A 12,502-nucleotide genomic window follows, 5' to 3' on the forward strand; every position below is an offset into this window, starting at 1 on the left:
ATATTGGAGCTACCTACTTATGTGTCAATCCAGTGTTCCACTCACGCATGAAATACATTGCCATCAACTTTTACTTCATGCGAGATCAAGTTGTCAGACATCAACTCCGTGTCTCTTATGTTCATACGACTGATCAACTAGCAGACTCACTCACGAAGCCTCTAGCCCGCAAACTATTTTTGTTGTATTGGTCCAAGATCGATATCCTTAACAGGAGCTCGATCTTACGGGGGCATGATAACAGAGAGATTTCCTTTGATAACAGAGAGATTTTCTCAACTGCATAGCAGATAAGATTTCCTTAACTGTATAAATAGACTTCATATGATATTAGTTGAAGTGTGCTTTTCTTCGTTCTCTCAATTCTTAGTAATATTGGTTTGGTTGAATTAGAGAGCGGTGCTCCAACTTTGGAGCTCTGCTCTTTGATTGAACCGTGCCAATATTCAATATCTTCGGTAACTCGATGCTCTCAGTTTGGGCTTTGCAGTTTCTTATGTTGGTCTTCTTAGTGTAGTTTTGCATTGATCTGCTAGGTGAAAGTATCGTACTGCTTTCTCGTTACATATCGTTTATAGCATGTGTTCTTGCTTGCAAATGTTTTTTAGTGTTGCCAGGATCTGAAGAGAGATTTTAGGAGCTTGGAATGCTTGCATATGGTTCACAGTTTAGCACTTAAAATATTGAACATTATAGGTTAGGAAACATTTCCAGGATTTATCATTAGACTTGGAATTAGTAGCCTGTCATAATCATGCTTCTTAAGATTTCAATTACTGATACATAAATGTGCATATATATAATTTATTGGAGATGGTGTAATCTGTTAAAATCTAAGCTTGATGGAGATACTTCCTGTACTTATAATTACATCTCTGAAGCAATTTAGAAACCTCTTTGACTTTGCTTGGCAGCAGGAGATTTTGGAGATCTTGGACGCCATAAAACAAAATTTAATTAGTATCGGTGATCAAGATTTCTGCTCCAAAAGAACTCGAAATGAAAATTAAACTCAAGCAATTAAGATAATGTCATGCTGATCAGGTTGCAGGAATGCTAATTGTCTGCAAAGGTTGTAGCATGACTATTAAGACTACAGAAAAACCCTTCTTCTAGGTAGTGAATGCCAAGCAGCACTTTCCACAGAGTAGATCTTCAAGAATCAATGTTTCTATGCACTTTGATCTTTCTGAGCTTTGTACTGTTTAAAAGTGTTTTCCATGAACAAGCTCAATTTGCTCTACATGTGCAGTTTCAACATCTGCATCACTGCTGTTGAGATCCTAAATAGGTACAGATCAGAACTATTACTTGGTGAAGATCTCAGTGGAAATGACATGCATGCATGCATGCAATGAAACCATGAGCTGTGAAGTTGGGAAGGAAAGTTCTTCAAATCCAAATTCCTAATTTATTATTGCTTTTTTACTCTCATCAGCATGCACACCTCCATCCAATTCCTGGAGAGAATAGTCATAAAATCCAAGATCAATATGAACTAGCTAAATACTGATATGTGTCCAAGAACCATCACCCTCAAGCATCTCTCTACCTCTTCCCTCTGCAAAGTAATTGACACAGGGATGCAGAACAGAGAACACTCTACATTTGACATATCTCACACACCAATATGTTTAGTATCAGCTGTGCCTGTTGGAGTTGGTGATGGCATTTGAGGAGAAGATCAATTCCAGTATATAGTTTCCGCAGTTTTCTTCATATATACACTATACATATGCCAGACTTAAATGTGCAAGATCACTCTTTTTTTTTTTTTTCCTGATGCCTGTCATAGCATTTTGCAGTGTTGCAGAGATTGAGGTCAGAAGATCTCCGGATGTCCAACATGCAGAACAAGCATAACATCTACAGTGAATGGGTGAAAACATATGAAAGTGTAATGTTCAATATTAGAAGGCTTCATGTAATAAGCTAAAATTTTGCTTATGAATAAACCTTCTATCATTTTTGTTGTCATTCTTCTATCCAAATTTATATTGTAAATTGATGCTTACAACAACAATAATAGAGTCGTCTTGTCTTGATTATTTAGGGTCTAATCTCCAGGCATCTTTAATTAAATTTAAAATATTTAAAATTATATGTATAATTTTAATCAGATTTTTTTAGGTCTTCCTCTTTATAGCGATATAATGTTGGAATGTGATTTCTTTAAGATCCAAAAATTATCGAAATGAAAGAAAAAAAAGATTATGTTAGAATAAGTCCAGTAAAATAAAAAGAAAATCTTAGTGACGAATTCGGATTAAACGAACAAATTTTTTTTTGACAATCTAAACAAAACAAATCGAAACAGAAAAAAAAAGAGAAGTAAAAATAAGGAGAGCAAAAAGAGAGACTACTTCCACGGCGCATTTCTCGCAGAACAGCGATGAGAGACACCAACGCCGCCACCCAGTGTCCGCTCGGATCCCAATCTGGCGGGGCCCGCCCGTCGCCGTAGCCGAAGAACTCGAGCTCCACCGTTTGATTGATACTTGTGGATCTTAAGGCGAGATCGCTCTGATCTAACGGCTGAGATAGGCCCCGTGGTCGATGGTTGAAAAGAAACGGGAGCCCGGTACCCGATTCGCGAAGTGAGCAACTTTTTTTTGCCACCCGTTTATGTATACCGGGCCTCTACCCGTTTTATGATTGGCTGATTGGTGATGCACTGTGCATGACGCCACGGTAAGGTGATATTTGAGAGTTGGAGCCCACATAGAGGGGCTCGAGCTTCCGCCGTTTGATTCGGACATTTACAAATCATTAAGGTGAGAACGGTCGGATCCAACGGCTGAGACAGGCGCCGTGACACGGCGACGACGAGTTACATGGTTGCAGGAAACGGGAGATGGGGAGACGGGTTCCCGTGTCCGGAAGTGAGCAGCAACGATTCTACCAGTTTTGTGATTGGCGAAGCAGCGTGGGACCACTTAGGGCCCACAGATGTATTGTTTGCACGTTCGGACGAAGGATGGAACCAGATATTATTCGGTCTTCACATAAAAAGAGGGGGGAGAGAGAGAGCGAGGAAGTCACCCCAGGTTCCCTCTGTTCTCCTTGCCTCGACCGATCTCTTGGGCTTCCCCGCCTCCGATCTCGTCCATCATGTCCTCGGTAAGCGATCTTCTACTCCTCCAACTTTTCCGTGATTTCTTTGCTCATCGACAGTACGATTCCGAGAAATCTGATTCGTTCAGACAATCGGGAGTCCTCGGAACTTGAAACGCCCTCGCTGTTCTTTGGAATCGATCGATCGATCGAATTTTGATTGAAATGGTCCTGAAAATTCAGTAAGTTCTGGGAAAGTTTGGGAGATGTGGATTACGTTTGGGGACTGATCCCTTTTGGGGATTGACTGAATGGTGTGGGAGTCGAAAGTGTTGTATCTAGATTTGGTAGTTTATGCAACTTGCTTGGTCTTGTACTTATATGGAAGTCGATTTTTTGGGTGATTACGTGTTTTGGAAAATATGATTTTTTGTTCATTATCATTTGCGTTCCTTGTTGACTTAGAACCTCCGATGAATTCCAGTTGTCTTAATTGCTTATCCAGGTCATAGGAACTGTTTTAGGATTCCGAAATCTGTACAAGCATGACCAGTTTATGTGAGAATGATTTTTTATTTATTTATTCGAGACTTCAAATTTGGGTGACTAAAGCGAATACTAGTAACCTAAGTGCTTAAACGAAGTATAACTTTCTGAATTGTCTTTTGATGATTGAATTGGTTCAATCCGGAGAAGAAATATGCTAGATAAGGTTCATTATTTAGTTTCCAGTTCAGAACCTGATTGTAACCTCCATGATATTGCTCGTTAAATATTTCTCTTATTTTGGAGAAATTCTAAGGGTGAAATAGTCTTAAAGGCATATAAAGTATCAAAATTACAATTATTGCAGATTACAAGCCATAGAAAGTATCAAAATATATGTGATTCACTTAAAGGCAGATTACAATTATTGCAGGCTGATTTTCACTATTGTCAAAACAATTTATGAACTTTTTAAATATTAAATAGGAAACAGACATTATCACTTTCAAAGCAAATGCTAATGCATGTGCAAATTAAGATGTATGTCAAACATTAGCATTCTTTCCTTCTCTCCTCTTTGTTCCCACTCCCTTTCTCTTTTTCTCTTTGTTTGCTCCTCTGTTATTCTCTTTTAACTGGACTTACTCACCTGTAGGGTACCATTTATCGTCTCTTTCTTCTTTATTGAATTAGGGGTCAGATTGTCCAAAATCTTTATGGTGAAAAAGGATCTACGTAGCTGATCCAAATAATTGCAACTTTACAACTTCTTGTTGTTATTGTTGTTTTGTCCAACATTTATTAGTCCTAGCAGCAATTGGATGATTTGTTACTAATCCAACTGTAGCTTTAATTATGAAGAAAGACAGCTTAACTCTGTAATTATCATCCCTTCTCATACAACACCATCTTCTCCTGGGGCATCAACCAGTTCAGTTCCTTGATGTGGACTTGGGCATTCTCTAAGCTGGACTTTCTTACATCTGTCACCCCATAACGATTAACTATTCGCATCTCCTATAGCATGAAAACTCATCTTTTGGGAACTCTTGTTCACAACAACATAATCGACCTTTCTTTCCATATATGACTTATAAGATGTCCACAATCTGATCAGCCAGTTTGTTGTTCTGCACTTCTCAGATTTTCATCATATCCTTCTTGCTTTCAAAGACATTAACAAGTTTTACAATTCTCTATAAAACTGCAATTAGTTAGTTTTGTGGATATACACCATGGAATTTACTGTCATTTCCCTTTACACTTAACTGTGTAATGAAATATGATAAGCTGTATCCTGTTTTTTTTCTGAAGTATACCTGAACCTACATCAACTGAGGTTCATACAAAAAGCTAGGAGGTGCAAAACCTCTTCAAATAAGCTTTATACTGCTGGGGACTGCTTGCTCAGCACATATAGTGTATATGTTTTTCTTACATGCGAGATCATGTTGTTTCTAATCAAAGAAGCATTAATTAGCATTAGTGAAAAGAACATCAGGAGACAGTATAAGGTTCTGCATAGCAAGAGGCACCTATCTATACAATTAGGTAGTTACAAAAGTTAAACATTGGCAAGTAATAATGTCATAAGATATAGCTTAAAGTTTTTCATACCATACTATCTGACTGTTGATAATAATACTTCTCTCATGCTCACTATGATCACAATTGCAACCAGAAAGTCAACTCGATTATGGTAGCTTCCTTTTCTGTGTTGGCTGCCATCAATATTCTTATTAGTGTTTCCGACAAAGTGCTTTGAATCAATATGGGGACCATATTACATATTTTATGTGATCTAGCTATGGAAGCTACATCTTTATCTTTGGACACTAAAATCCGTCTTTACACGAAGGCAATGCTACATAAATGCAAAATTTTTGTATCATGTGAAAAATATGACTAAACACCACATTTTTTCATCCCTCCATACATGGTCTCATCCTACCAAGCACCCACTCTTGCATTGAGCACCGTCAAGTTACTTGCCAAGGACATTCCAAATTGAGCCAACAACACAATCCTGAAAGTAATATTATTTCTGGTCTTGGTTGAAATTATCATCTTATACCGAATCATATATTAATATAGTTTAGAACCATTTTGCAGGTAAATTGTAGGAGGAATGTAGGAAGCAATATCATGAAATCTGTTGTGACTTAAGAAACCAACTCTTGTTCTTAAAGTAATTTTATACTGAATATTTTTCTTTATTCTGTGATTTTTAAGAATATTTTCAAATCATTTAATATTATGGTTTATTAGTTATTAGAAAATCAGACATGTCACTTGTTTATATTGCACACTGTTTTGTGTGCTGATTATTGTAATTGAAACTTAATTTCAGAGGTGCTTGTATCATATATACTAACTTGTCTAGGATTAGCCTGTATAAGTCGGTCTGTTCATTTTATAGAAACCAGTTGCATCATGAACAGATGATAATTTCTTGTCTTTACCTGTTTTAAGAGTTACCAAGAAGGAAGCTAGCATGTTTGTCCATAAGATAGTTCCACTGCGCCTGAAGACAAAAGTACCAGACCCGGATAAAATTATTCGTTTAAGAGGTCGTATTCTACTATTCTCAGTCAGATGGAGTTGAGGAGCTTTTGGAATTGCTCACTCAAGTTCGTAATATTAATGTCTAGGCAAATTAACTGATCCAAATTCTTGCAAATGTTCCAGAGATGTAAATGTTCCTCACGTTTAGCCGAGTATCTTGTAATCAAATCGTGACTATAACACGTAGAAATCCTTCTGCATGTACTTTATCCATCTATACTTGATATGTAGCTGAGGAAATTCTGAAGCCCACGTGTAATGCAAAATATATCTGCTAGGCCACTTGTTAATAAATCTTGTATCAAAAGTAATGAATGTCTGATCCTCCACATTTCAATTGGTTGAAAAGTTTGTGCTCCTTTTCTTCTCATACTTTACTTTTGTTATGCTTCTCTTACAAGGAGGATCACTATGCATTAAGTAAATAATTACTTTAAACTTCTTTATGAGGAGGATTGTTATGCTTTCAAGTTTCAAGTACTCGAGTGAACAAGGGAAAATAGAAATTTAATTGAGGAAGAAAAGGATCAACTGTTTGCGAAAGAAAAGCTTCTTTTTTGGAGTAGGAGAATGATTAATGACACAGTGCATGCATTTGTATAAACAGAATTGGTGAATTTTGTTGTACCTGTATGCAGCGTTTCTGATAAGTTATGTAACTCTAGATTGCTCTGAATCGGCAATGTATTCAACATATGCTTTAATCTCATACCATGTCATCATTTTTATGCTGAAAAATCAGCTATTATCAACAGCACCCAAGCTACATTCTTGCTGACATTAATTGCTGATATAAGGACTTCAAGGTAGATGACAGGTTATAGAAAAAGAATAAGAAATGTTTAATTTATGAACAATAGAGGATACAATGAGATAAATTCATCTATAAGATGATGTAGACACGTTAAAAAAAGACCTAAAGATGCAGCAGCGAGAAAAGACAAATCAATTAGATTAATATAGTAAGGAGAGATTGAGGAAGTTGTAATATTTGTTTTCGACAACAAAATTAAAATAGATCTGATTGCTTTTTGTTGGACTAGTCATATTTCCCTAAACAGCAGAAAAAAGAAACCATATAGCCTCTAGATTGTTGGGAACGTACAGCTTGTTGTTTTTTTGTTATAAGATTAATATGACTAAACTTCTTCACTTTTGTCATTTCATGTACATTTTGTAGTACAATCTTCTGCAGAAAATTAACTACTAATTGCTGGTTAATTGTTTCTGCTGCTTCTGTTGTCTCGCCTATTGGCAGTTTTGGTTTTCCATAGCTGACTATGGTCCTCGAGATTTTTTTTTTTTTGAGTGCGTCAGGAGACAGCTCAACCACTGCCCAAGTTTGGAGAGTGGGATGTCAATAATCCTGCCTCAGCTGAAGGGTACACTGTTATATTCAACAAGGCCCGAGATGAAAAAAAGACGGGTGGTAACTCAGGCACACCCACAGCAACACCGAAAAGAGATGTAGGAGGTCTACAAGCAGATGACACCTACCAGTATCCAAGAAAAAGTGTATGTCACTGTCTTTTATTTTTTATCGCAGCTGATCTCTGGAATCATTGTGACTTGATTACAAAATCATAAAAGCTCCACAATCTGGAAATCATGCTAGCTTAAAGCGTCCTTTTCCTGCTTTAGTGTGTGTCGTATAACACAAGCTCACTGATTCTTTCAATAATTCACTAGCCTCTTTATTAATTTGATGTAGCGGAAGTGGTTTTGCTGTGGTTGAATGCTGCTGCTGGAGCAACGAGCACTCGGTGATCTCAGTTGGGGCTGTGAGAAAAAAAGTTTGTTTTAAATTTTAATGAACAGATACTATCGTTGGATCATTATTGTGTGTATCAATATTATGTAGGCAAAAAAACAGGAAACATGGATGGAGGACTCTTATTTCAATTTTGCTAAATTGCTGGAAATAGCAGTGTGTTACAATTTGTGCAGATCAGTTATCTGTAGACTAGCAAACAACAACACATTGCTCATTGAGGTGTTGCATCAGACTCCTCCCTCCATCAGAAACTGTTGCTCCTCCTATAAAAATTATCAGATGTGATCTCCAACCATCAACCCTTAAATTTGAGGCCACATCTGATAATTTTTTATAGATTCTAGTTAGCTAGCTTAGCTTTGCAAATATGGTTTCTGCATATTTCGAATATGATTCATGTTTAAATGAATAAGGGAGACATTGCTTGTGGCAGTATTTTGTCACTTAGAATCTCAATGGTTCCTACATAATCAAGTCCCAAAAGCAGCATGTTTCATGCTAATTTAGTCAAATTCTATCAAAAAAACAATCACATAAAGCATGAATATTTGATTTATTTCCTTATTATTTGAACTTATGCAACCAATGTGCCAAATAGACCTAGTAATGCCTTTAAGAAAGAAAAAAAAAGATAGAAACCTATAGTAGTACCTAGCAAAGGTGTTAGGTTTTCTTGTTTATTCTATTCCTTTTACTTTTTATTTATTGCCAAAGATTTGATTATTCTTTTAGCTGTATTGTGATGTGTTTTGTTTCTCAAGCAAGGTAAGATATTTCATATGTCATGTGTATGTACCAATGTGATTAGGATATATGAGAATATTACATGTTTGTTTCTTACTATTTATCATTGTTGCTTATGTTTAAATCATATAATAAATTATACATGACATACAGGTTTTTGTGATGATATTTCTTGTTATTCATAAAAACCATAAATTGTATGTGATTTATGATGTGCTTTTGTGTTAACATTCATATCATTATATTATAAATTATCTAATTATTATTATTTACTCTATTTAGTCCTGAGGAGTAACCGAAGAATTATTTTTGTAATATTTGGATTATATTATGCTATGAGAAACTTATTTAAAATTGATTTTCTTAAAAGAAAATTAACTTAATATTATTAGTCTTTTATGAAACTATTTTGAGTTGTCAAAGTGTAATTATAGATAAATCATTATATAATATGTAACTGTGTGGTCGTCATCAAAGTAAACAATTATCTTTATGATGCTCCTCTTGCATATGTTTGCATCACTCGCTTCTGAAACCCAATCCTAGGAATGTTGTCATAGGCACATACATCAACATAAGACACAAAGAAGTTCTCAGTTCGTCCGTGCGTTCTTCATGAATCTACCGCGAAGAAACAAACTCGCGATCTGGACCGTGGGATCGTTCGATCATACGGCCCACACCAATCCAATGAGTCAGCTCGGCGTTAATTGAGCTCGGGTTGACTCGCGATTCGACTCGGTACAATCGGTCCGAGTCGACTCGATGAGCTTATTAAAGACACAAAAAAGAAAAGATAAAAAAAAAATCCATCAGGAGAAGCGGCGTGCACGGGAAGCCAGGCGACGTGCGAGCCCTAACATTTCCTCTGCTGCGGCTGCCGACATCGCCGGCCGAACCTCCTCCTCCTGGCCGCAAGCCACAACCCACCGCCTCTCACTGCCGTTGTCGCCTCCTCTCGCAGGTACTTCTGTCTCCCGTCTCTTCCCCCCATTCTCCTTCCCCCTCTCCTCTTGTCTCCTCTGTCCTCTTCTCTCATTCCCTCCCCTGTTTTGTCCTCTCCTCCCCTCCACTCTCTAATGCTTGCTTAGGTAAAACAGATGATCCTTCACATATTTAAATCTCGCAGAACCACACAGCCTTTTCATGCGGACCCTCCTATAGTGTTGTTTTGATTTCCACAGAGAAAATTACTTCCTCCCTCTCTCTCTTAGTTGTGTGTCGGTTCAATCAATTGCATAGAAATCTTCTGCTGTCATCCTGTTAGAAGTTGAGCTTGTCTAGCCTGGTAATTGATGTGAGATCATGCAAATTCATCATGAGTTCTCCTTCTCTTTAATTCTGTTCATACACTTGTTTATATACCAGCACATACGATTGGTTTAGGCAAGCCATTGCATGCCTGTTTCGTTACGTCTGTTCCGTCTCCACTTTTACATTAAACCATGCTACATCTGATCTGTCCAAAAGTCTGAATGCGTAAATAAGAAATTTTGTTGGAATTGATTGATCCATGGAATTGGTTAGGCGTGGATTTGATTGTTTCTCCAATCTGATTGGTTAACATAGTATAAGGGACAAATGTGTGAGATTTCTTATTCCTGATGAAAACCAAGTGTTGTCGCCTGAAAGCAGTAGTTACCTGTGGTTGCATAATGATGAGAAAACAACTTTTAATCTGAAGATTGGTAACAGGATTCGTAATCTAAGTCTACCCTAACGGTTTTTTTACTGATCTGATTGGTGAACAGCTTTCAAGGAGAATAATTTCTGAGATTTATTATTCCTAATTTACTTCGTTCTGTACCCTGGTTTTAACCTGTGTTTTATCAGAAGATTATTTTTGAGTCATTCTAGATGTGCTCATGTCTTGAGACTTGTAAGGACACTTTTTATTGAGTATTGTCACAAGTCTGAAAATATGTGAGGATGCCAATCTCAAAACTTCAATCATGTGACATAATTGCTATTTTCCTGCATAAATGTATTCATCTTTACTTCTTCATAATAAATTTTGTTTCATTCTCTAGTTTCCAGCTCCAGTTGACAATGCCAGTCCTTCCTTTCTCTTCTTCTTACATCGTAATTGTGGAACAAAGTTTTATCTTTTCTCTAAACTTCACATCAAAGAAGTGCACTAGTTTTCTTCATTCCCCTTACTTCCATGCTGCCCCATCATGGTTGTCCAATGTGTTAGTGACTTAACGCATTCGTGCCATCATTTATTGAGTTCTAGTTGATACAGCCAGGTGATGATGTATTCATATTATTTTGAAAAGTTAGAAGTTCAATTCATGTTAATGACCCTTCCAACAATAGCATTGCTATTCATAAATCCTTGATACATAATTTCTCACAATCTTATTCAAGTTGTTTATTTTAGTCTTGGGGATTTTCAAAACTTGGCTCTTGCATTTGAAGTTGCTAAGTCTCATCTCTTCCTATTTATCATTGAAAATAAAATAAAATAAACACCCATATGATTTCGTACAATAACCAATGATTCTAATACAACTTTATTATACTTGATTGCATTTAGTGACTTATATGGAGATTCAGGAGGCTTAGTGATCAAATTTGACTACGAAATGTAACGATAGATATCGAGCTATAAACTTCAAATTACTATTGTACATTAGGAACATGAGTCGATGAGCGGTACTTATATGGAAAAACATTGAAAAAGAGGCATCATGTAACAATAGAATTCATTAAAAAAATAATAAAACCTATTTTACCAGACCCCCCACCAAGTGGAAAAAAGAGAAGGGGTAGGATAGACAGGTGCAAAAAGGAGGGGAGAGAGGGTGGTCTACATATTTCTCATAGCCAATGCCCTGTCCTATTTAGGGTAAACAACCGGCCCTAAATTCTAATTCTAATTCTAATTCTAATAAAGGACATGGATAATCTTGATTTTGAAGGTTTACATTGATGTCCAGAATATTGTGACTCCTAGTCTTCTGTATCAGATGTCTATCATGAGTCTGGATACTCTGACAACATGTTGTTAGCCACTTTATACATTGACAGACAGTAATGTTTTATTTACTTTAGACCAAAAAATGTTATCCTTATTCCCCGTTCAACAGGCACATTGAATTCTTCCAGTATTTTCTCGTCAGCCTTCATAAGAGGACGAACATTCTTAGACGATGGAAGGAGGACCAGGATCATCCTCGAGTCCTCCAATCATGCAAGATGTCCACTCTGACTCATTAGTGTCAGGGAACTCTGGTGGTGATGGCTCACCATTAGTGGCACGTTTAAGGAAACTTCTCTTTCGTCGGATGCTTGTGGGGGTCAGTGATGGACGGTTCTTTTTGGGTGTATTTCATTGTATTGACAAACAAGGCAACATCATCCTTCAGGATGCTGTGGAGTATCGTAGCGTTCGCCAGTCTTCTTCATCACCAATGGAACAGCGATGTCTTGGGCTTATCCTGATTCCTGCCAGGTGCCGAGCTTCTTGCCATGTAGAATGCTCCATAGATGAGCAGATGTCGCTCCTATCACTTAATAAATGAAGGACAGGGTTGTGTGCTACTAAAAGAAAATAAAAGATTTTGTTATCTGCTTGGTGGCTGGTGTGCTCCAAACAAATGCTTTCATTACTTCTGCTGCCTGTGAAGCTCCTGGTCTGGATTAAGGCACGCTATCATCTCACAAACCATGCCGAGAACTTTCTTTGGTGACTGTTTCATTCTGAAATGCATTGCATTTTGTCAAGTCTCTAATTGTATGTGAATAGTTGATCTTTGTTCTGCTCAATCTGTCATTCCTGTGTTATGCTCTTCAGCTCTTCGAACTGCCCTTGAACTTGTATATGTTCTTGTTTTTGTTCATCGGAGTCTTACTATTTATTCACGAGACCGCAAT

The 12,502-nt window shown here is 37.1% G+C and overlaps 1 long non-coding RNA gene across 1 annotated transcript; it reads left to right on the top strand.

Annotated features, from left to right (window-relative positions):
* Positions 1–2,982: 2,982 nt before the first annotated feature.
* LOC135676080 (uncharacterized) lies at positions 2,983–12,202 on the top strand. Its single transcript, XR_010514127.1, has 4 exons — positions 2,983–3,120; positions 7,423–7,620; positions 7,817–9,587; positions 11,995–12,202. It is a non-coding gene; the product is annotated as an uncharacterized LOC135676080 (long non-coding RNA).
* The last annotated feature ends 300 nt before the right edge of the window (positions 12,203–12,502 follow it).

This window comes from Musa acuminata, chromosome BXJ1-1 (assembly GCF_036884655.1).
Source record: "Musa acuminata AAA Group cultivar baxijiao chromosome BXJ1-1, Cavendish_Baxijiao_AAA, whole genome shotgun sequence".
Taxonomy (NCBI): domain Eukaryota; kingdom Viridiplantae; phylum Streptophyta; class Magnoliopsida; order Zingiberales; family Musaceae; genus Musa; species Musa acuminata.